Raw genomic sequence first — 27,261 nt, 5'->3', positions numbered from 1 at the left:
AAGGCCAACAACCCCATGAAAAATTGGACCAAAGATTTGAACAGATAGATACTTCACCAAAAAAGAAGAAGCATGTGATGAACAGGCAAATAAAAAGATGTTCAGCATCATTAGCCAACAGTGAAATACAAATCAAATCACAATGAAATATTACACAAAACTCCTAGAATGACTGGAAATGGCAATATGTATAGAGTGGCCAAACTGGTGCTTACAATAAAATTATGAGAGAAAATCAGACGTTTTTTTCTGTCTTTCTTCGTGCAAACACATGCAATCACACCATAGTTTTGGGTGGAGTCACATAAGCCCTACATATACATTCATAGCAAATTATTTGCATTAAGAGGGAATATTTATTCTGGAATAAATGAATCTGGGTAATTCTGTACATATAGGATCATCACACCAGTGTGTAATTAGTAAAAGCTAAATGGTTAAGTGGTAACTCATTAGCAACTCAGTGGTTAAGCGATAGCTTGAATAAAATTGTATTTAATTTATACAGTTGATTTTATGAAACCTAGATGTTTCACACTTTGCATTCAGTCCCTATCCTTCTCTTATTTATGGGTTTTCTAACCTTGAGTCTAGTCACAAGTGAAAATTATACAGAAAAAATACTAAATGGGTGTCAAGAGACTAAAGTCCTTATAACCTCTGTGAATCTGACCTTATAACCTCTGTGAATCAATTAACCACAGTGGCACTCAATTTCTTTTTAAGGGCTCTTTAAATGTTAAAATATCTAATTCCATTGGATGACAAATGAAAAGAAAGGAAATGTAGTTCCCCAAGCCACTTATGTCATGACATTTAATTTATGTTATTAATAACATTTTAAAATTTAAAAACCTTTAACTTTTTAAAATGTTCCTCATATGTTCTACTTTAGTCTACAAAGCTACTATTTTATATATCATTTCAAGTTGTTTTAATTTCATATATTCAACAATGTAACATATTAAGGGAAACTAATCCATGCTGTATACAAGTAAACAAAAACATACATTTATCAATGTAACTTGCTACTGAAAACTCTCTAGTTAATAGTTTAAAGAAGAGCAATTTTATCCATATATTATTAATTTACTAAGATTTATAACATTTCTTGATTTTTCTGGTCAACTGTAGTAAGTGCTATCTTTGCCATAGATGAATATTTAACCAGATTCACGACATACACAATTTTCTACTCTAATAGAAGAGGAAACCAACCTCCAAAGTAGAACAGGTTGAAAGATATTTGATCGAATTCTGGTACATTGGTTCATTAAAATACTAAATTATGTATATTAATTCACTTATGGAAAAGAGTCACTTTAAAAGGCATGATATTTGCTCATACCTATTATAACAGTATTAATAATTTTAAATTAGTACTTAAATTATGACTTGTTATTTTAACTGAAGACTTGCTTGCCATTTCAGATATGAGAATCGTTCATATCCAATTTGGCCCCTGGTGTGGGATTGCGGGCCTAATTCATATTATACAAAATTGATAAGACAAACTTTCTAATGAAGGAGATATCTAACCCATGCCTAATTGTTTTTCTGAGAAGTAGAGTTAATTTTCAGGTTGCCCAATGTTCATTCTGAGGCAGTTTCACAGGTTGGATCCAGTCTGGGAACATCTACAAAAAAATTTGATGTGATATACCAAGAAGCCACATTTTGTTTCAGAGGTGACTCTGGGGTCTGTTACAGACTGTAAGGATGCAGTTTTGGATACAACTTGGCAACAAATAAAGAATTTGCTTCAATTTAAAAGCATAAAGAAACCTTGATTTCCACAAAACGAATGTCTCTGAAAGAGAAAATCTGGCTAGTCTCTAAGATTACTTGTTTTCTTCCTAAGATTTAACTGATTCCTTAGAAAACTGAAGCATCAAAAAGGAGAGTTTTATATTATCCACACAGGTTTCCGAAAGCTTCAGGTGTAGTAACATGCTACAGGATTCACTCTTAATCTCAATACCAGGGGAAAAGAGTGACAGCAACCACAGAAATAGAAATAAAAATTCCTATATATTCCTCTGTGGCTAAAATTAACAAGCCTTGAAATGGCTATAAAATGAGATTTCATTTAAGAGGAAGGAACAGCATTTAGATTACCCAATCATCAAGTTCAAAGCACTTATCCTAGCAATGCGAATTGACAGCACATGCACATGCATAATCAAATAGGAAACAATAATGGTACACCTCAACGGACCACCCAGCAGAGGAAAGTCAAGGGCCCAAGGGACATGTCAAGAATAATTTCTTTACAATAATGGTCTCATGTTGCATTCTGTCACATGGTAATTTCATCAATGGAGAGTGTATGAAGATCTCAGGCAACAAAAAATCTTTATTCTCAGCCAGGTTTTTCAGTGGGGAAAGAGGTGTCCGGTTATAACCCTTCTAGTGGTGGAAGCTTTTGCTAAACAGCCATATTTTTGTGTATGCATAGGAATGAGGAGAGAATGAAAATGAGCTATTTCCAAAAAGTAAGTAAGGACAAAAGGAAAGAATTATGTAGTAAAGCAAATTTCACTCTTGTTTTTTTTCCCCCCAAAGGAAAATTCCATCACTTGGAATAGCTTTTCGAATATAATCATTAGATGCAAATGAGATGACTAAGGTGACATCTGCACTGGTTGCATACTTCTAATTTTGGAGAAGCCCAGTAGCATCATACCCAGGAAGAAAATATGCCTGTGGCCAAAATGGCGCTCAACAAAAAGCAACCGTAATGTAAATGTCACCTGGACACTTACTCCAGGTCTGTATTCTATAGAACTTCCTCCATAATGACCTCTAGCAATGGCCAAAGCCAAGTAAGTAGGCATCCTAATTATGCATGTGTATATGTACACACACATATTCATGCTTCTAATAAGTATTTTCATTTATTTCTAATTACATAAGCATATATTTCTAATTATATATGCATATACATCTATAGTATGGCTTTTTGGTTTGGTTTTGTTTTTTAGATCAAGGTTTCATCTTAAGTAAGCTAATTTAAAGCAGTAGAGAAAAAAGAAGTATTTTCTCACCAACAATAGTTGAGGAGCTTTCAGGGGGTTTAGAAAGTACCACTGCCCAGCAAATACAGCCCCTCCCCTGCAATATTACAATCATATCATTTGTTCTAAATACTTTTCAAGTATCAATTTATTTATGGCAATACATGAGATGGAACATTTGTTTGAACCTCCCATACGGAGAAAAACAAATTGTAACTAATGCTTTGTTCAGCACAGGTCTTCACAGCAGGGGGAAGGTCATTGGATGACTCAGATAGGCACATGCATGACAGAGAAAGGATGCCAAGAGTGGATACTGGGAATGATGAAAGCAATTTTCAGTTTTCCCTAAGAGGGTGCTGAATTGTTTGCAAAATAATCTCCAAGGATAAGTCATAGACTCTGCAAGTGCAGATAATTAAAAGGGTAAAATAAAAACTCACATGGAAAACAAACAAGCCATTGAGTGTAATTGGAAATTTCCAGCCATGAGTCACACTAGGCATATGGGTTCTACATCCCCACTATTATGTCTCCCTATTATGCATGGCTTATTTTCTCCTTGTTTTTGTTAAGTAGAATTGTTAAGGAGAACTTCTGATGTGTTCTTATCCATTATCTTGAAATCTGAAAAAAATAGCCACTCATAAAATTCCACTATAACCTTGCATAAGACATAGAAGCAAGATCAAAAATTATATGGAAAAAAAAAAGTTGTATGCCCTGGGATTGATTCCTATTTCTTCACTTCCAGTGTTATTTATATAGTAACCATTCTTCTGGATATGCTAAACCTGTTTCCTCATTTGCTTATTTGCCTGCACTAAATGGTGCATAAATATTCCCTTTTAAGATGAGGTGAAAAAAGTTTGACATTAGTAACTTAAAGCAAGTAGAGCTGAGAACACAAATTGAGACTCCCAAAACCCATTTCCACTGTACAAGGTGATACTCATATAGAAATCAACATCACAGGTTCCCTCCAAAGACATTATCGGAAAGAGACAATATTAATGACTGAGTATATCTAAACTAACTTAGTAACCAGAAAAGCATGTTTTTTTAATGTCTCCTTCACATGTAAATTTAATAGTCATAATAATAAACTTTTACCTAGTATTTACATATTCTGAGTCTTATTCCAAATACTTTTCAAACATCATTTTATTTATAATATATTTGTGTAGCAGATACACATAGGAAACTGACACCCAGCAAAGTTAAGTAATTTGTCCAAGGAAATACAGTTAAATAAATGAAAAAGTCAGAATTCAAACTCAAGCAGTAGAACTTCAGATGCAAAGCATTGTGCCATTGTGATTCCTTTTAAGTAATAAAGACGTTTTCTCAACACCAGTGACAAGGATAACAGTCCATTTATTCAATGTATGTATTTTGAGCATCTATCATATTGGGCATTGATTATATGCTTGATATGAGACAAGAATCAAAATGTGTCAAACTCCCTGCCTTCAGGAAAGGTATGTTTTAATGCTGAAAACAGAAAAGAGAAACATAGGCAAGATATATATTAGTCAGTTGGAAAAAAAAATGAAGCAAATAAACAGACCAAGAAAAGCTAGGTCCTATTTTAAATCTTTTCACGGCAGAGATGACATTTGGGGAGAGAGCTGAAAAAGGTGAGTGGAAAACAGGCAATCTAGCAAAGGAACAGCAAAGCAATGGCTCTGAGGCCCAAGAATGCTTAATCGTTTTGAGTTGCTGTGGCAGCTGAATGAACAAAGGGACAGATGGATAACAAGTGAGGCCAAAAATAAGTGGAGGCCTCCGTCCCATGAACTTGGAAGAATTTTGACTTTTACTTTGTGAGTGATTGGAAGTCTTAGATGAATTTGAGCTGGAGGATGTTTTTGTGAGTGACAAAAAGAGAAGGCAAGGAAGACCCATTGGAAAGCCACACCTGCACAAATGCAGGTGAGACCACACTGGCTTGCCTTTCAGCAGTGGTGATAGATGGAGAGAGCATCCCATTCTAAAGACTTTCCGAAGGCACAGACACAGAATTTCCTAAGGAATTGGATATAAGGATTGAGAAAAAGAGAAGGATGACATGTGATTTGAAAGTTTCTGTTCCACCCAAACCAAAGGATAAAGCTGCCCTCTCATGAGATGGAGAAGACTTTTAGAAAAAAGTGGGTTAGAGATTATTGGGATTTCATTGGGGAGGATGCTGGGTCTGCAATTGTGGCTCTAAGACAACTGGTAAGACATGTCCATTGAAGAAGTCAAGTGTATAAATCCTGTATTCAGGGAAGAAGAATCAGACGCATTGTCATAGAGATGTCATTTATATTTCTTATACTGGAGGAGATCACTTACTGAAAAAAAGTGGGAAGAGACAAGACATACAAAGGCAAAGAGGGGGAATGGGTTTTGAGAACGGAGTTCCTGGAGGATTCATTCAACCATTAGGGACACTGAAGAAGAAACAGCAAAAATGACTTTGAAGAAGCAGATAGAAGGAAAAGGACAACCATATGACACGGAAAACAAACATTTCAGGCAGAACAGGATGATCAACTATTGAGGCTTATCAAATGCTGTTAATAAACCTATTTTGTCGAGGATTGGTGATTCGGTTTTAGCAAGATGGTAGTGAGAGGTGAACTTGGAAAGAGCTCTTGGGATGAAATTGGGAGGTGAAAGCCTGAAAGTGATGGGTTCAAGCAAGACTCAGAAGACAGTCACCAGAGGGAGGGCTTTTGGACCAGGCTCTGGAGAAGTTTCTCTGTAAAAGAGAACAAAGAAATAAGATGATGGCTAAAAGAAATTACTGTGCGTTTATATGCTACTACGAATTATCCCAGAGGTGAGTGAGGAAAAAAATGAGCCCCAAGAGAGAAGACAGAATGGCTAGAAAGATGACACCATGGAAATGAGATGAAGCCAGTGTTTGAAGAAAGAGCAGGGATTGTTACCAGGCAGGAGGAGTAAACGTTCGTTCATAGAAATGGGAGAGAAAGCAAAGAATGAAGATGTGGGCAATGAAGGCAGACGGGTGGGTAGGAGCATATAGAGATTTCTTTCAAATTGACACTAATTCCTCAATAAAATAAGAAATGAGAGAGCTGGAGATGTAGTACAATGTAGAGCACTTGCTTAGCATGTACAAGGCCCTGGATTTAATCCCCAGCACCATCAATCAATCAACCAGTTAATAATACACAACCACTAATATGGACTGAATATTAACTATATGGCAGGCACTGGGTTGGGCCTATTGATTATGCCTTAATTACTCTTATAATTTATATATCTACATTACTATGGAGAAAGTCTCAGTAATGGCACAATTCATATACTCTATTTCAAAAATATTTTAAAATTCAACACACTATTATTTAGGGAAATTCAGTATTAGTCAAGTACCAATACACTAGTGGATACTTTTTAGAATCAACTTCATTTTCTCTCAGCAAATTTAAAATAAATTCTGCTTTTTCTTTTTGCTAAGATCTGCCAAAAAATAATACATGAGGCTATAAATAGAGTTGAAAGGGTAGAGATAATTGCTCCTTAAAACAAATCTATAATTTATTATAAAACCAAATAGAAGTAATAGCACTAAATAATTTATATCTTCTATGTGTTTTCTGAAATGTTTAGTCTATTTTACTAACCTCTGTCAGAAAAGGAAAGATTTCTTTAATTTCCAGTGAATGACATGGCCAGTCAATCTTCTCAAACCATTGTTAGATTTATGGCTTCAATTGAAGGGCAAAAGAAAAACATGAAATGCATTGGTTTATTTGAATAAATTTCTTGCAAAACTTTCAAGTAACAAAACTGTAATTTTCAAGTTTAAGAATCAGAAGAGTAAAAGGAATGTGTTGGTGACAACCCAAAAATATATGTATTAGAATAAACTGTAAGAGCAAACAGAGAAAAATAATTCCTAAGTCATTAGTCTTACCTTTTCTAAAATATTCAGGATAAACTGAAAAAGAATTACTTTTACCTGATGCATATTAAAATATAGGGTTCTCTAGATATTCTTATTTTCTGAAAGTAGCAAGTAGAATTCTGGTTATAAACCAGAATTGCTTTTAAATTCTGTATTCACATCAGAAAAGATTTAAATAAGAAAATAGGGAAAGGAATTGCCAAGTTTAAAAATGAAAAGTCACCAGAATCATCCCTAGCAATATCACCTTTGGGAGCTGCCACATTTCAATCGATAGTAAGAAAGAATGTAGAATACATCAATAAATAAATACTAAGAAAATATTTAGTACTTTTTTACAAAAATGATATATTTAGTTAGCTTCTTTCCAAATATAACTAAATATATCAAAATAATGATAATAATTAACAACATGAACTTTTGACTCAGAATGACTAGTATTTAAATAAGAGGCATGCAACTTGCTAATATGACTTGGGGCAAGTTATTTAACTTCTCTGAGCATTAGTTTCTACATCTATTGGATAGAAAATATGTATTTCTAATGTGATGAATTGTTATGAAATCACATGACAGTATACACAAAGCATTTAGGCAAGGAGTCTGGAACAGCGTAAAATAAGAGCTACTGTCATGATATTCCCTGGCCTGGTATTACATTTCCCAACCTCATAGTGACCGTGTATGTCTCCCTGCTCCTTCAAAATTGTTAATGGGTTCTGAAATATCCGTGCACATTCTTTAGCCATTTACATCCTCAAATATATAGCTTCTTATTATATCACTATGTTGTCAAGTTTGAGAGAACATGTTAATAACAAATTAGAGGAAAAACACAGGGTAACTTGGCTCCGGTTAAAGCTATATATAATCGCAGTATATTACATATTAGAATCTATAAAATAGATATACTTATAGATGCTTATCTGTCTTTGTCCTCTTTTCCATGCCCAATGGGGGAAAAGGAGACCCTGCCTTTTTTAACCCTTCATGGTCTCTAGATCAATTTCTCTAATAGTGTTGTTTAACCATTCACCTTAAATGCAATTATTTTAAAAACACATTCAGAGTTGAGACTATGGTTTCCACAACTAAGCCTTTAACTGCCTTTATCCATTCCAAAGTAGCTTCTGAATTTCATAAACCCAACAATTGCTACTTGCTTCTCATAAACCCTCACAGCTTCTCACAAATGGATCTTTATTTGCTTAAATCTATGGTAAAATAAATAGGAAAAAGTGTTTTCATGAGCCACTGTGGTAGCTTCAAGGCTAAGATGGTTTTGTTGGGCAAGAATAATTAAACATTATTCTAAGAAGTTCAGCTGAAATTCACACTATCACATAGCAGTTCAACTTTGAAATATATATACCCCACTCCAAAATAGTATTTTCATATGCATCCTGGAAGAAAAAAGGGAAATATGATAGCAATTTTCACAATTTCTCTGCAATCAAGTTCAAGGTAAGATGGAAAGTAATAGAGTTATATGCTAGCAAACAAAGTTTAGAGTCCAAACAAATTAAAATCAATATCTTAGGCATTTACTGAAGCAACTGTGAGCAAGTTATTAAAAATGGATACCATTTAACACATAGTAAACTCATAAATGGAAACATCTTTTATGTATAACTGATCAGAGTCTTACAAAAAGACATGGAAGATTCTAGAGAGACAGCATGAACTGAACATAAACCTCAAGACACCCCTCCTCCACCCTCATGATTTATGGCTCAAGATAGTATCCAAAGAAGACAAACTGGATGTTCATTTTCCTCTGAACTTGAAAGGAATCCAGAAACCAGGGTCTTGTAATTTTTTGCAGCATGGTACGCTGACAGATAAATTTTGCCTTGAAGATCTTGAGTGGATTTCAGGAGGTCATGATTATGTGGCATTTGCAAACCTACAGAGGAACTGTAATTAGGGACACATTGCTAATCAAATTTGAATATAAGCAAATATTTAAGGTTGCATGGCATCCTAGCAGACATGGAAGAATCAGAGAGCTCCTTCAGAGTATGCCACATCAGAAGATTTCAAGTCCCCTGAACATTCATCTCAAGCCAAGAAGAATAAAAACCAATTGGACTGAAACTCTCTCCTAATTTGTCAGCACTTATGAGATCCTAAAATCCTGACCTGATGTCTTCTAATAGGCAATGGAACCCATAAACTTGTGAGAAAACTCTCAAGCAGAAGATCTCATAGCCAAGGCTTTTATTTTAAATAGTTCATTATGAAAACAGCTGGTGACAACCAGAAACAAATAAAAAGCAGTACAAGCATACAATAATATCCTTTAAATATTAAAAATAATAAGAATTTTTTAAAAATCAGTAAATAGGAGAAAAGAGGAAAACTTTTAGGTATTGGCCCAGGTCAATAAACAGAAGTATGTCAAAATAATGGAGAAAAATAGACAAGAATATAAAAGAATCATGAGAGAAAGGTTGAATCTGAAGAAAAATACAGGAGATTTGATATGCAAATAAAAAGAATTTCAGATGAAGGAAAATGAACAGATGGAAGAAAGAGAATAATCAAGCCAACAATAGACAAAACATTTTCTGAACTGAAGAAACACTTGAGCTGCAGATTGAAAAGGTTCACCATGTCCCAGAGAAGATTAATGGGAAATAAACACGTTGTTATATGCATCCTAGAAAATTATTCTGCATTTCTAAGATGAAGTAACCTCTTTTAAGCTTCCATGAAAAGTAACTTTTGAAATAAAGTGTATCAGTGTAGCATTCAAACTTATCTGAAATATCAAAAAATAGAAACTAATGTTCACAGCTGATGGTAGTCATGGCCTGGTACTCAGAGGAGACACCTATAACCTGGGAAGATGAAAGAAGAAATCTTCAGGTATGCAGAGATTCTAAGAACATGTCATCTATGCATCCCCATCAAAGGAAAATATGTAAGAAGTTACCAAATATCAACTGGGCAAGACTGTAGACCCTGGACGAGGAAAAAGATAGAGTGGCAAGCCACCTGCCTTGGAAAGTATATACATAGATCTATATGTATGAACTTTATTTGCTTAAATCTATGGTAAAACAAATAGGAAAAAGTGTTTTCATGAGCCACTGTGGTAGCTTCAATTGACGTGTGGTATTCTAATTGTGGATTCCTTTTGGAAGTCTTTTTTATGGAAAGTGTTTACTTATAAAATATGTTGCATATATAATATTTTATAAATGCAATAAGAATAGAATATCCATGATCCAAATGCCTGACTGTTCCAGTACCTTAACCCTAGACTGTGAACCTGTCTGACCACAGCAGCAGAAACTACTGTCATTTTCTTGCTTTTTTTGAATTTGTGCTTTTTAAAAAAATACATGGACATGTCTCCATACACTGCATGATTTTCTTGTTTTTAAGATTTACAAAAACTAGCATTCGAATGTCTGTGGTTTCTGGCACTCATGTTTTATGCAATAATATGCTCCTTAAATCCATTCATGCTTTTCTGTAGATGATTTGATTTCATTTCAGAATAATAATCCACTCTATCCACCCAATGCAGCTCATCCAATTTCCCGTTGAAGAACTCTGGGGGTCACCAGTTACAAAGAATATTGCTTTAAGCAATTTAGATACACTTCGTGATGAAAGATTTTTCAAGGAGTAAATTTAAATATATCAGCTTATTATATCCTGATAAATATCCATTCTAGAAGGTAAAGTTCCCTCAATACTGCTAGCTATCCTAGCAGTGGTGTTTGGAAAGGTGGACAATTTTTTAACACTCTCCTAATTTAAATAGCAGAGATTCTTTGGCAAGATAAAAAGTATAAAAATATTGAATGTTCCATCTAGTTTACACTAAATTTCAATCTTCAAACAATTTTTAGAAACCTTTTCTAGAAAAATACAAAAAAGGGTTTGTTACAATTTCTTTTTGGTTAAGTTCACTGTTTATTTATAACTTTACTTAATATGAGAAATACACAAAATGAGCCAGCAAAAAAAAAAGATTACTAGAATCTTAAGAACAGTTATCCAAGTCAGCTACTTCTGAAGCAACATTCATAACTCAGCTTTGAATTATCAACTATCACAAAAATAACCAAATTTTATTTTATCTTATTTTATTTTGGTACCAGGGATTTAACCCAGGGGTGCTTTACAACTAAGCCATATCCCCAGTCCTTTTCATTTTATTATTTTTGAAACAGGGTCTCACTAAATTGCTTAAGGTCTCACTAAGTTGCTGAGGCTGGCCTCAAACTTGTGATCCTCCTACCTCAACCTCCTGAGTCACTGGGATTACAGGAGTACACCACCACTTCCATCAAGAACCCAATTTTTTCTTTTAATATTTAAAAGTTTTGTGATTTTTTTCTTGTTTTTGTTGTTAACTCTTCCTACAATTGTCCTATCCCTGTGTATTTTACTATCTCAAGTCTAGTCACTGCATTTTTATTCTCTCATCTAAAAATTCAATTATGTTCTTTCCCTACACATTTCTCTTTTTTTGTTTTATTTTCTGAAACAGTATTTCCTTTAATAACTCCTCTGCTGCAAATTCCTATAATTTTCTCCATTTATCTCTAAGATCAAAATGTTCCTGGATTGGTAAATGTTAGCTACCAGTTCACTCAGGTTCCAAGTGAGTGTAGGTTCCCAAGGTGTAGGTTCCACACATAACAAGCAATCAGAAAATGTAACAGCCATATAATGAAGCACTGAGATCCACAGTTTAGTAGAAATCTTGAGTACATTACTCTCAAATTAATTGCAAGCATAAGAAAGATGAACACTGATAAAAAGTAACTATGCCAACACTAAAAATTCAAAAACACAGGAGATAAGCACTAATAAATGCCTAGAATATACAAATATTCAATTTCCTCTTGAAAGTCACCATTGCCTTGATATTCACATCACATGAAGTGGGAATACCATAGAAAATTCTCAAACTACACAGGCAGAATCAATGCAATCTAATAATTAGATAAACTGTACTCAACTTACAGTTTATCTCAAACCATAATCAGTAACAGAGTATGATTCAGAAGACACCAAAAGAAAGAAAGATGTATAAAAAATGGTGCTTGTAATTACTTGTATACCAAACCTGGAACATCTGGAGTGTCCAAAGTGAACAAACACACATGGTGGTGCCTATCATTTGACAAATTCAAAGGTTTTCAAATTACAGCCCCGACATTAATCAAAATGTTCACCTCTAGGGATTTGGACCAGTAAGGTGAACATACTTAAGTTTCATAATAAAAGACCTCAGCACTCTTATCTTGAAAGCTGAATTCTAAACCTAGATGCAAATTTAGCAGTTATTTAGATATGAAGCTTCTGACCATCAAATTTTTAAAGTCACTATTTCCCTGCCTAATTTTTTAAAAAATGAAAAATAGAGAATTTACTTCAGTATAAGCTTCCAAAATATTCTTTCATGGAGGATTTGTATTTATAAGGAATCACACCATCCTGTCCCAGAAATCCTGTCCTGTTAACTTTCCCACACTGCAGGCCAACCTTCCTACCAGCAGCTCAAATGCCATCCCACCCTCTCTTCAAATGGAGTCGAGAGTGCCTAAGCACACATGGGCTGCCCACTGGTTTATAAGAAACCATCAGCTAAATCTCAGAAACCCATTTTGCAACTTCATAATATAGTAGTACTGAGATGGGAGAGCCCCTGCTTAATTTGTGTTTTGATTCTGAAGTTTAGTTGCCCTGTGTCCACAACAGTCCAATGATACCTTTTATCCTGCATCATAAGATTACTGTACTGTACTGGTAAGACATGGAGTTTCTGGCCAGCTAAAGTCTCTTGAGGGAAGAGATTTGCTGCTGTTGTTATTGTTAAAATCAAAAGAATCCAGCTTAACTAAGAATTATTTATTGATAAGCCTATTTTCTTTCCTTACCCAAAACACACACACACACACACACACACACACACACACACACACACATTTATGAAAGCTTAATTCCATAGACAATGGCTTAAGGTAAATTTAAGTTGTCAGAAAACTTAAGTAATCTAATTTACATTTTACAGTTACATTTCACACAACTAAATTTTTAATTTGAAGCAGAATGCCTCTCAAAAATTAATGAAATAATAAGTAAAATATTCAACCAAAGTGAGAGTGCTTTTCACTTTTTGGTTTTTTCACTTTTTGAGACTGAAAACCAGGTATAGCTTGGTACAATTTAATAAAAGCTATAATTAAGAAAAAAATTTTAGATAGTAGCCAGGTTTGACCTTTCCTCCTTTTGCATTTATAACCATTAGTGAACAAATGTGGTAGGTGTTTTTCCCTAACATCTTGTTGGCACTATTTATTTATTCAACAAATATATAATGTAAAACATATAATAAATATCAGGCACCCTTTCCAGCAATAGAGATATTGTGTTGCCCAAACTGGATTAAGATTTTCCATCTTGAGCCTGTTATTTCAATTAGTTTTAGTGTCTCTCTTACCAAAATACTTCAAAAAAACAACTGAAAAGAGGAAAAGTTTATGTGGGGCTCACACTTTCAGAAGTCTCAGTCCATAGACTGCCAATTCCATTTCTCTGGGCCCAATTCCCCTCCCTCCAAAGAAAACAGTATTGCCTTAACTTAAGCAGCATATCATCACAGAAAGGCCCAGTGAAAGAAAGCTGCTCAGCTCATGGTGTGCCAGGAAGGGTATGGGTGTACTATATGGGGAACCCCTAGTGACCCACCTCCTCTAGCCTACACTTACCACCAGTCAGTCCATTCAAACTAAGTTGAATTAATTAGGTTATGGATCTCATCATCTGATTACTGTACCCCTGAATATTCCTGCATTATTATTCATATCCAAACTATAACAATGCATCTGCTACTATAAGTACTATCAAGAAAAGTAAAATGGAATGAGGAAACATTGGAGAAGGTTAATTAAAGGATTAAAACCCAAAGAGATACCACTGATCAAAGCCTGACTGATGTGAAGAACTGAGCCTTCCTCTATCGCATGTGAAAAGGACCTGTTTTTTTTTTCTGTTCCTAGAGCTACTCATATTAATCCATTCATCTAACCATTTACTTGTATTGTTCTTTCTCTACAATATTCTAAACTCTTCTACTGTCTTTTGGAATCCAAGCAGTTCTTTGCATATTTCAATGCTTTCTCCAAAACCCAGTCAACATTCGAGTTTACCTCTCATGAGTGGCTGTCCCACTTAACTGGGATCTATACCAAATGTCATTGCACTTAGAATCTGAAAGAGAAGTGGTGCTTTAAAAACTTCTAATGTGAACCAGGAGATCCATATGTTATCTAATTTAAGAGTCATATGCTTCTATAAGAGATGTTGTCATTCAGTTTTTCAGAAGATAATTGAGCTTCGGAGAGATTCTGACCACATACCTTAAAAATGGCAAGTCCGAAATTCACATCTAGGATTTCATACAACTCTGAAGTTTATATATTTCATTTTATTTACTTAATTGCAAATATAGTTATGATTCCATATTTTAAAAATGCAGTTTGTCCCATGTCTTATTTTCAAGATTAGGAGGTGGTTGCTTTTGCCTACAATTTTGTTCCTCTTCTCCTTTGAGTATTGAATTCTTCAGGACCCAGTATGCCACAATGCTTTCCCAAATTAATTCAGGTCACAATGGTGTGTCTCCTCTGAACTCCTAGTAGACTTGGAATCAGAATTGCACAAATTGGTACCCATTTATTGTATCTTCTGTTTGACTCTTCATCTTTCTTTTTTATTTATTTCTTTATTTTGCATTACAATTCATCTTTCTTTTAAGCAAAATTATTCAAGAATCTAATGAAAACTCTGGATAATATCCCCAGAAAAATAATGAGTATAATTACAATATTGTGCATATTTAAAACCGTGGGCTCTCTGTTTTGAAGCCATTTGTTTAAACTTCTGAAGGAAATCACATATTATTTGGGAGAAGCAACTATAATTTATTTTTTTCTTAAGCTCCAGCAGTGCCTAGCACAGTGCTGAATAAACACTGAGTGAATGGCCTGTTGTGTTAGGTAATTTAAAGTGATACTTGAAGTGATAGCTTTCCAGCATAAACTCGTCTAATTCCATTTTGCTAAATAAAAATGCATGCATTTTGCAGAATCCAAAGTTTAGGGGATCATGATATTACAAAGGGAGCCCAGTTGGATTCGGCAGCATGGTTTCAGGGTCACCAAGCAGCGAATTCAGAAACTGGCTGCAGAATCTGGATTTACATGTTGCATAGCGATATCTGAAGGGAACTGCAGGGACAGCTGGCTCATCCTGGGTTTTCAAATTTCCTGCCTCCAAGAAATAATCAGAACAAAACTTCTTCCTAATGATATTCCATTTCAAACAAGCCTATAAATATTCCATATAAAAGCATCTAATAAAAATCATTCTTATTACTTCTTCTTCCAATTCATATACACCATTTTCTTCTTCAGATTTAAATAATATAAACATTCTCAGGGAACTGGTCACATATACATATATTTTTTACATCTAGAAAAATACTAGAAGAGCAAACGAATATTTTAAAATAGCCAAATAGGAACAGTAGGAATAAATAACAGAAAGATGAAATGCAGATCACTAGATTAAAAAAAAAAAAAAAAGCACAATTAAAAGTGAAAGAAAAGGTAACATAGAAAAGGTTAGGCTGCCAGATGACCCTGTCCCTAATATCCTCTGTCCTGGACATCTCTATCCATACCCAGGACCCCCATCCTTAGAAGGCACTTCCAGCTGACCCTCACCCATGCACACACCTGCAATTCATAGTTGATACAACTTATTCCCTGCAGGAGGGAGGGGTCCCTCCAAAGAAAACAGTCTTGCCTTAACTTAACTTCAGAGGGTGATATCTCATCTGCTCCAACTATAATTTCCAGCCTAGCATAAAAAAAAAAAGAAAGAAAACTTCCTTTTACAATTGTTCCCCCCACAAATCCATTCACACAGCAACACATTTGTTTCAGGCACAGTTACTCCCTGACTCTCATTATCACCAGTAATTAGGCTTTTTTTTTTTTTTTTTTTTTTGCATTGCAGTTAAATTTTTAAAAAGGGGGGGTGAGGTGGGGGAGACAAAAAGAAAGAAAGAACTTCCAGATTTAATTACACATTTGTCTCCGTACACTGAGAAGTTTCTGAGTTTAAAGGCTTAATATTTTTTGTGCTTTCTGATGCTCTGAGGAGGTTTTGTTTTGAATTCATTTTGCCTACTCGTTTCAAAATACACAAAGGAAAAAGTCTGGGGAAAATACAAGCTGCACTGTCAACAGGCTGGCCCAGGGCTGCTTTTATTATGCTGATGCAGCCACCAATAGGATCACAGATAATTTGCATAACAACCTGTTCCCCAAAAGGCTACAGTACTGACTTTCTTTTGTTTCTATTGTTAAGACCTTGGGAAGTCTGACAGAGTCCCAATGACTTTGGAGGCCAGCCACTATTTTTCCATATCCCAACTACCTTGCTGAAGTTTTCATCAGTACTCCTTGATCACATGTAACGTTGACAAGTGTTCAGGATTTTTTTGTTTGTTTTTAAAAAGGAAATTAACAACCTATGAAAATAAGCTAAAAATTTAGATAGAGTTTCTACATTTGGAAAGAGAAATCTGAAAGGGTAATAAAGCTTAAGCTTATAAAAATACAGATAATAGTATGTAATAACAGTTCATATTTCAGTGTTCAAAACAGTGCGTGCTGTAATATAGGGCTATAAAGCTTGGCCATTACACTATTGAAGAGGTCACTGCTCACCCATACCACAAACTGAATGGCATCCCTGAAGCTGCACAACCCAGAGATCCACATGGTGATTATCATAGTCAATTATCTATACAAGTCTTTCATCTCTCTGTCTCAGTCCTCATACAAGATCTTAAAAGGTAAGTGGTAACACTTTAGGAGAACTTCACAATATCTCTAGGGTCTCAGTAGAGCAAATATTATAATTGTAAGATGCCACACCGCACTACAAATGGAAGATACCACACACGACACAAATCACCAGAGAGGTTCCGCTTTATTACAAAAGGCTGTGGGTTTATATAGATCTAAGGAGAGGTAGCAGGGCTGAGGTAGATAACGGATCACCCGCTTATTGGCAAGCTCTTCCATATGTCAGTTCCAGAGCCCAAGAAGTTAATTCTAATTGGGGCTAAGGCTTCCCACCCACAGGATTTGAACATTGGAGCCAGTGAAAGAAAAAAGAGGAGAAAGAGGGTCGTTAGGCACCATGTTGGGGTTTTTCTCTGGGGTGCTGTTGCGGTTATATGTTTTCCCAACAATAATCTCTTTTAAACAAATCTCAGAGAATGCAAATGACGTCAGTTCTTTCTGTTAAATGATCAAAGTCATTTACTGGGCATCCTTACGAGTAACTTGCAATGTGCCAGATGTCAAGGGTACAGGTGGGGACAATACATACTTGTCACTGTAGAAGAGCTAACATTCCAGTGGGAAAATCAGATAATGAACATGGAAACAAATATATACAATAACTTCAGGTTTTACCGATCTAACTGCTTCAAGAGATGAAACTATGGAATGGATAACTGGTGTATGTAAAGTACTTGGAGAAAGCCTTCCTGAAGGGTGATCTTTGAGATCCAATCTCAGAGCCCAGAAAAATCAGGAGGAAAAGCATTCCACGCAAGAAGAAATTAAGGATCAAGATGTGAAAGAAACTGGGAAAGAACAGAAAGACCAGGATGGCTGGAAATCTGTGAGAAAGCAGATCTTAGGAAGAAGTCAGAGGAGAGGTTGGATATTAGAGAATATGGTAAAGAGGACAGATTTTATTCTGGTTACAGTGCAAATTAAAGCAGAAGGCTTTAAGAAGGGAAGTAATTGCAAAATAAGATAACTACAGAAAATAAAAATACACTATATATTTTTTTCAAAACTAGAAGAAAGGACTCTGAATGTTTTCATCACAAAGAAATGAAAAATGTTTAAGGAGATAAATATGTTTAACCCAATCAAATAATTGTATAAAGTATGCAGGTTATCAAAATAGCACATAATACCCCATAAATATTTACAATTTTTGTTTTTATGTATCAGCTAAATATAATTTTTTTTAAATGAAGGGAAGCAGTGATATTTGATTGAAGCTTCAGATAACACGCCAACTAATATGGAAAAACAAAATGAGAAAAGGACAGAGGTGTCAGCTAGTGGCCCAGTGTAGTAACTCAGGAAGGAGACTGAGGTATATATTATATCTCTTTCTTCCACCATCAGACAGAACACCTAACTGGGCAGAACATAGTACAGATTAACTCTGATATCCTTGAAGTTTATGCTCTCATGATTTATACACAGAAGAAAGCACACAGGAAAAGAGAAGTTTGCTTATCAAAACAAAGATGGTACCTCCGTTCTACTTTTGGTCAACTTCACTGTCGTTCTCCTGGCCCAGGAAGAATTCTCCTAAAGTATCGTGGAAACACTAAAATTAAAAATTAAAAAGAATAAAATGATGCACCAAGTCACTGAAATGTTTCATGGAATGTGTTTGCTGCATATCCCTCCCATTGTACCCTCCAAGGCATTTTTACTCAATGGCCCTGTCAAATAAATTGATATTATGTACAACTTGATAACTGCCAGACTAGGATCTGAGGATGCTCAGAGTTGTTTCAAGAATACAGCCTCTCTAGAGAGAGGCTGCCAAGTGAGCCATTTCATATATAATCTTAAAATTTAGGCTTTCTTTAACTTAAATTGCATGGATTTTCCCAAACCAGATCACTTAGAAACATGCATATTCTGTGTCTCTAATAGGGATAATGAAAAGGATTTAACTAAAAATAGCTAATACAAAATATCACTTTCATGTTTGTAAAATATTTTCTCATATAATGTATCCTATAATCCTCAGACTAACACTGTGGTGTAAAATTATAATAATTATTATTATCTCCAACATACAGATAAGTAAACCGCTTCAGGGAAGTCGGCAGCTTCACCAAGAAAACTCAGCCAACACCTGCGTGAATAGGCCAGAATTTAAAACCATTCTTCTGACTCTCAAGGTCATGTTGGCTCTATCATGCTATACTGTTGGCATTTGGAACAGACTCTTTCCCCAGAAGCTGCCCGGTGCCAGGCTAGAGAAGATAGACTTTAAAATAGGCATGCCCAGCACTTTGACACTTGAGAAGCTCTTTGTAACAAAATTTTCAGTTTCTTTATATAAACTTCACTTTACAAACATCTATTTTTTTTCTTTTGAGGATTAAAATGATATATTCGAAAAGTGAAGTATGATATCTGAAGCAAAAACAACTCATTAACTCTTAGTTTAAGAAAGGGGCTGACCCTTGCTGCGGAATGAAGAAGACACCCTAATTGTCTTTAGGATTAAACTGTAAAATCAAATCAGGCATGAGGGGAACCAGGCAGTTACCGTGCTCTACATAAAGCTTTCAAAAACGATTTCCAGCCCATCCTCTCCATCTCACTTATAATTAATAGAAGACAAGAGATTTAAGTGTAATGAATACAGAATGAATAAAACAGAAGACTACGCCTCTCGGGAGCTTTAGTTTAATAATTCTAGTCATATGCACTTTAAGAGTGGGTAGAGCAAATCATTTTTCAATGTCCCCAAATGTTCTATTATTTTAATAGTTTCAGAGATTCCACAATATGGCAGCGCGGTGTTGTCGATACTTACAACGGATTTATGATACAGTATAGACCAAAGATTCCTTGGGTACCCTGGCAGTGAAGCCTGGCAGACAGCATCCTGACTGTCTTTGCAGCAGAAGCTGTAGCTTCCCTCTGCTGGCATCCTATAATCCTGTATTCTGAATCATGCAGGATTTACAGCTGGGAGTGCATGTAGCAGCACTTCCTCATCATGCCATTTCTTGAGTTCAGCCAGTTTTTCACACAGTTGGAAAAAAACCCATATGCTGTCTCCCAAGTCCTATGGATTGGCACTCTTATTGAGCTTCTGAAACTGCATGGACTGAGGCCACAAACGAGGCCAAAGCCATCCAAAAAATGTTCTGACCCTGCCACGGAAGTACTAAAGTTGATGAAAGACTTTGGCAAGAGGAGAGACTTTTATAAAACATTCCTTGGCATGTGGCTATTAATTACTCTGCCAGGAAAAGCAGTGGCGACTCAGAAGCTCTGGAGATGATTCTCTCAGTTCTTTGCAGTTTGCATCTTTTCGTTTCCTTTTAATTGTTGTAATATGTTTTCTCTGATGTACTAGGTTGGAGTATGAATCCACAAAAGACTTACCCCTATACACTTTTTTTGTTTGTTTGTTTGTTATTTGTTTATTTATTTATTTTAGGACGGAGAACTTGTTCAGTTAAAATGTCTCCGGAGATGTGTTTCCTCCCTCCCCTATCCACTTTTTAACAATAAGTAATGCTTTGAATTGAAAATGACTGCCAAGAGCCGTGGGCTATCAGGAGGTGGTGGAAATTTTGAGAGAGGGGCCTGATTGGAGGAGATGAGTGGCTAAGGGAATGTCCTTAAAGGTTATATACTCTCTCCAACCCTTACTGTCCCCCTGCACTCCATCTACTTCCTGACCACCATGAAGTGAGCAAGTTTGCTGGGCCACATCTCCCCTGCCATGATGTTCCAACTCACCATGGCCCACAGTGACGGGGCCAAGCAGCTCTGGACTTAAACATATAAAACTGTGAACCAAAGTAAATTCTTCCTCCTCTAAGCTTTTTTTTTTTTTTTCGGATATTTTCTCATAGCAATGGAAAGCTGACTATCCTGTATATTTACTGTATTCCCTTCTACTCCATCTGCAGTTAATAGGTGCAACACCCCAACAGCAGCCTTCAGTGCAGTGTCTGCCTTCCAAGTCCTCCAGTCTTCTATGTTCTCTTTGGGCCACAGGTGCATGCTAAAACTAGCCTTGATACCCTCATCGTTAGCCCTTAATAAGATTCCCAGGTCTTAATGAATCTCATCCCTCGTGCTTAACACTAAGTTAAACTGTGTTAAGATATCCTGATTTGGCTTTGAAATACATATTTCATTTGAATGGATTTCCTATTAATTACACCTGATTGTTTCCAAAAATTTTTCCTTTTGAGTCTCATAAAGAAGCCAAGTATTCTTTCTACCAGTGTCAGCTGATTTGGAACAATTAGCTAACAAGTTCCCTTTTTCATTCTACAATTAGTTACTGAGCACAGGGCCAGGCCTAGCGTGAGGTGCTAAGGACAAGGCAGTGAAAAATAGAAATGACTTCTGCCCTTGAGAAGGAGCTAAGCAAAGCAATCACACACACAGCTAGAAAATGTAAGTTGTCATATGTGATAGGAAAAAAAAAAAAAGGGTGGTGGGAGGGAGTCAGGGAAGTTCCCCGGGGAAGTGATTGCCTTTGTCACAGGACCATAATCACTCTTTTTTGTTTAATTGTGCTTTTGATGAGCTATTGAAGGCAGAATGTTGTATGGGTTTGGTTAATAGTCACCATGTGATTCAGATACTCTGCAGCTGTGCTGGGAGAGCTAAGTTCTGTTTCTTTCTTTTGGAATTTCCTATGGAACAGAGCAATCATGCCCTTGGCATATTTGATGAATAAAAAAGAAAATGTTATTCGCTTGCCTGCTCAGTTTTAATGTCAGAGCAGAATTCTCCATTCTGTTTCTGATGTTCTCCATGATCTTTGCCTACCTCCACTTCATACAGAAATAAAATGAGGCCCTTTATATTGAGTTCACCCCGTGATCTCTGCAAGAACTGGCAAAGAGGATAAGTCAGAACACAAAGTTCTGGATTATCAGCTTCACAAACACTGACGTGTTGTGGAGAGTGAGTGATGAGAATCTCACACCGAGGTGGTTGCTGACAGTGCTTACAAGTTAAACCAGGCAGTGACCTAGACAGAGTACTTAGAAGAATGGTTCAGGAAAGAGAAAGACCATTTGGGCAAGTCATCAAGGTCCACCACCACCAAGACAAAACTGTCAGTCTCTAACCAAGAAGAGTGGAGACTTTTCTATCCTCCTGCCTCCACCAATGCCAAACACAACTGTAAATCTCTTCCAAGAAGAATAGAGACATTTCTACCCTCCTATAGACCAATGGACATCTGCTAGCATGAAGGGGAAAGGGAAATGGGAATTGTTTTGTACCAGTCTTCACAGAAGATACCCTATAAAAACTGGCATCCAAATGTCACAACAGTCCTATAGGCAGGCACTACAATTCTTATTTTGCAAACACAGACACCGAATCCCAGGCCACTTACATGGTTGAAAGAAACATCCATTCATAACTCACATAGGGTGGAATCTATGGACAGTCATGTGGTAAAGGGACTAAGGAACTGGAGAGCAGAGGACCAACCGAGCACAAAACTTTCCATCTATGTCTGAATGATCTTATGTACCTAATCCATATGAGAAAATCAGTACTGCTACATTTAAGAGGACAAAACAATATTCATCTCCTCATGTTTTCAGTATCAAAGAAAATCATGTCAAAGCATATCAAAAGCTATTAAGCATGCTTTTTAGTAAGCAAAACAGAATTCAAGGACAAGGTTTTCTTAGTTCATCTCCTAGGGCAAATAAGAAGTAATACAATTAAAAGATATCAAAGCAAGCCAGCAAGTACAAACATTGTTTTGGGTTCATCTATGGAATATTCATTATCTTCTAATATTTGCAAAGGTTGTATAATGAAACATCAGATACTAGCTAAAATCAAAAAGCTAAAATATCAAGCAGTGTTGTAGGTCATAGTTTTACCAAAACAAATGATATTTTGGAACTTTTATTTTAATCAAAGAATGTTTTAATTCAGGCCTAAAGCCAATCTGCCTTGGTAATTTTCAAGGACATTTTATCAAGTATTTTAGTTTTTAAATCGGGTCTTTAGCAAACTCTAGGTAAAATAAAGTCTCTATCTAGACAAGTCAAATAATTACATTAATTGTATCCTTTTTCAAAGATAGTATGAATTTTGAAGAGAAAAATTTTAAGATTGGCATAAAGTCCTAGCTCATTTTTTAAAAAATGAATGCTTCTCTATTATCATTAGATAAATTTAAGATTTGAGCCATAAATACAGGTATAAAAGAGACATGCATGTTAAAATATTCTGCTTTTCAAGGCAATTTTTACTGCATATATTAAACCTAAACACTAAGCTTATTTTAGTTGGCTTAGAATCAATGATATGTAAATCTAAATAGAGTATTGCTTGAAACCAATTCTATTCTTAATAGCACAAAAATACATACAATGAGATACTTCTCTTCTAATTAAATGTTTTAAAAGTACACTTAAAGAGGAGAGCAAACAAACAGCTTGGTACCCACCCATCATCCTATCCAATTACCTTTACCAAATGCCTCTTTTGAGGCTATATAAGCCATTTCTAACCCTTAGTTCTGCTTTGGTTCCCTTCCCTTGTTGTTCTTTTTGCCAATGAAAACAATGTAACAATATCTCCTTTTCTTGATAAAGGAAGATCCTGAATGCATCTGCAAACAAGCTTGAAAGGTTTGATTCCCGACCAGTAGGATTCAAGCCAGCTCAGTCTGTCTCTAGGTGTTGGGGACCCCCACCAACCAAAACCCTCTAATTCTTTCTATGCATGGTAAAACAGCTGGGGACTTGATTATCTTAGGAACCTCAGTTATCCATGAACAATGCTTATAATCACATAAAAACAACAGAAGAAACTTCAAAACAAGCCAGGACTCAGTGCACTGAACACCGAGAAAATTCACCTGAAGAAATTCCAAAGATTACTTGTTCAAAACCAAAACTGGATGTCACTTTGGCAACAAAAACAAGTCATTCTTTAATGAACACTACAATTGCAAAACACTTGTATACCCTGCATTCATCTAGCCAAGTGAATAACATCTCAACTGAGATGACTAAAGGAAGATAATACAAAATTCCCTAAAACAACCCAAAGCTTTCAAATTCCACCACATGAATGTTTATATTGTGTTCTATATGCTCTTATATTATCACTCTCTTCCCAAATCAATTTTTTACATTGTATGTAACTCCAGAAAAAGCAATATATACTTTACTGATCGATTTGTATGCTTCAAAAAACAACAAAGATGTGATTATTCCCCTTTTACAAAACATGTCCAGGGAATTTATATACCCTCAAAAAAACCTTTACTTTTTTTTTTTTTTTTTTTTTGGTTGTTGTTGTTGTTAAAGGGCTGCAGGATTACTTGATCATAATCCTCAGGTCAGTGAAGATTTACTATAGAACAGATATACGATAGCAGCTGGTTAGCTGTTTCATACCTTCAGTGAGAGAAAAAAAATTTAAATTACAACAACAGGTATTTTTATACGTGATGGAAATACAAAGTACTGCAGGAAGGACTTTTAAGATGTTTTTTCAGGTTATTAAGGATTAACTCTCTAAAATAGTTTAAATACTTAATCATACACAAAGACAAAATAATGAGCTTGGGCAATCCCTTGCAGACCTATGATTCTGCAGAAATGAGCCATGACACATGTGAGTCTTTGAAGATAAAGATATTTTCTACACATTAACGAGGGATAAAGATGTACAATTTCCATATATTGTGATTAAATATCCATCTCCCACCAAGCTCATAACACCTAGAAAATGAAATATATTTTGGTTTGTCATTAGTGATTACAATGTTTTATACAAATATTCATAATCCTTCCTCTGAAGTGTGGCATGTTTGATCTCTTCCTCACAAGGCCTATTGAGCAGACCTTAATCAGAATGGATCACAAATGGTTAATGGGATAGCAAATAACATCAAATAGGTTCAGGTGATTTGTGTAATTTCTACCATAATGGAAAATAATTATGACAACTGGGAGAGTCATGAGCCTATCAGTGTCCTGTAACTATTTGCTTATAAGTGTGACTATTCACAGTATCAACAAAGCATACAAAAGTACAAGTCTTAATTGAGTATTTTGGAAAATAATCTCTATGTTTTGAACTTGAGCCAAAATTAGAACCATTAATTTTGACCAATGAACCAAGCATTTAGGACCATATGATTATATTGTTATTCTTCTTAATAGATATTTTTCAATATACACAAAAAAATTCAATAGAGTCCCTCCAGCAACGATTCAAATCAAGCAGAGAAAAAGGAACAGATGTGTCTGTTGGCATATCTTTATGGAATGGTAGAATATTTCATGTTTAGACATTTCTTCTTCAGAAAATATTAATGCTGATCCTGAGCCACTGCATTCTAATTGTGTTTTAATATCACATTTTAATATTACTTTTTTTAAAAAAAGATTTAGGACTATTAGATCATATACAGATAATTATGAAGTAAATAAGTTTTATGTTAACTGCCATTTTATGCACCAAACTTCACTTTGGGATTCCTTCTTTCCTTTTTATGTGCACCATTATCAAAACTATACACACTCAGACCACTGGCCAGCACCTTTGAAGAAAATTAATTTCTCTCTTATTCCTCATCAAAATTCTGGGTTTTTCCCTTTCTAGATTCATCCATTGGGAAATCAAATGTTTAAATATAAAATTCTATTACCCTTTAGACTTATAAAGTGCTTTAATATATATCACTTGGCTTTTTATAATAATCTCATAGTATGGATTTTATTTTCTTTCTTTTAAATAATGAGGGAACTAACGTCAAGATATGCATATCTAGTGAGCTGTTGAGCCAAGACTAAAACCCAAGTGCCTCTTTTCTCAATCTCATGGTTTGCCAATACACAAAACAGTTAATAAATTCAATTGTATAGCCTAGCACAGTGCTACCCGGACTAGTATAAAATGGATATTAACTTCACCAAAGAGAGTAAAAGTAATAGTAAGTTAACGTGTTATCTCACTTTTCAAAAGACTAACTTGGAAAACTATGCTCTTAAGACAGTGAATTTCAATTATCAAAATATATTTATTCATTCACATGTTCACTCAGTAACGTTTAATTAACTAGTACAATGTGTCAGGCCCTGAAAGAAGTGCTAAGAATACAACGTGAATAAGACATTTTTACATACCTAAGTATTTCCTAAACATCATAGATTAGGGTGTGATAAATAATAAAAAGAGGTATCTACAGGATGTTATGCAGTCAACAGTGGGGGAAAGAATTCCTTGAAGGCTTCATGTGTAATGTGATGAGTGAGGTCACCTGTGTTTGACGAATTTGCTAAGAGGGGTGGAGGGTGTTCCAGGCACCTGGGACCTCATGAAGAGGACACAGGTGGGAAATAACATGAGATGTGGAAGGAACCACCTGTCATGCAGCATAGCTCTAACAATGTGCAGGACACATAGATGAATCTACAAATGAAGAACCACATGAACTGAGCTGAAGACTTTGAATTTAACCCTGAATGCTATAAGGAGCCACCAAATGACTAAAAGAAGAAAGTTCAGCATAAGATTTTTGTCACAAAAATATACGCTCCAAGAAAGGAAAATTAGAAACATCCCTTTGGAGATGCATTTGAGGCATGAAGGACTTCCCAGTATTCCTCCATCACATGGTAGAGAGACAATTTTTCCATCTGGCATTTTCATTGAATGACTCTGGAACACTAAAAGAAAATATTTCATAGTTTTGACTAAATCAATGCTATGTTAAACATGTCCTACATTATTGTACTATATATTTTAAAATATTTTGCTTTCTAATTTGTCTCAGTGTTTTGGGTTTGGCACTTGTCTCAAAGATTTATGAATGGGAACTCACAGTGGAAATTACAGAACACAGGTACTAGCAATCTCCACATTCTGGCAAAAGCCACATTTTAACAAAGTGAGAATTAGTAGCTACATGGCAGCATTAGTGGAAAACGTAGCTCAAATTAAATTCAAGCAACATTGAAAATTACAGGATCTCTCACTTGCTTTCAGAGAAAAAGGTCAGTTCTCCTACTGTTGACAAGAAGAGAAAAAGGAGCCTTATATTTAAGGAAAATTGCCTAAGGCTTTATGGAACTGTGGAGGAAATTGGCACTTTCAGTGATCTACTTTATTTAATTCCAGTATTTGGAATTAATAATTGAATATGCCAACCTCAAAACATGAGGGGAAAGGATGGGAAGAAAACTTCCTAGATCTTTCTCAGATAATCAAAACACATAGCGTCTCATTCCCAAACTGGAAAGCTTTAAAGAGGATCATGAAGCCAATTCATGCATTGCCCATAGTAATGAGAATAATAAAGATCTGAGTTGGCAGAGAAGGCGATGTGGGGCAGCAAAGGGCATTTCTCTAAAATGAGGAGGCAGGTGAAATGAAAAAACGTAACATTTTAGAAAATGATGCAGTTGAGCATCTACATGGA

At 35.4% G+C, this 27,261-nt stretch overlaps 1 protein-coding gene across 9 annotated transcripts in view; it reads right to left on the bottom strand.

Annotated features, from left to right (window-relative positions):
* Kcnc2 (potassium voltage-gated channel subfamily C member 2) overlaps positions 1-27,261 on the bottom strand; it is a 184,148-nt gene that overhangs the window by 70,214 nt on the left and 86,673 nt on the right. The window lies entirely within an intron of this gene.

The sequence above is a fragment of the Urocitellus parryii genome, chromosome 5 (assembly GCF_045843805.1).
Source record: "Urocitellus parryii isolate mUroPar1 chromosome 5, mUroPar1.hap1, whole genome shotgun sequence".
Classification (NCBI taxonomy): domain Eukaryota; kingdom Metazoa; phylum Chordata; class Mammalia; order Rodentia; family Sciuridae; genus Urocitellus; species Urocitellus parryii.
This window is presented reverse-complemented; position numbering and strand designations above follow the sequence as displayed.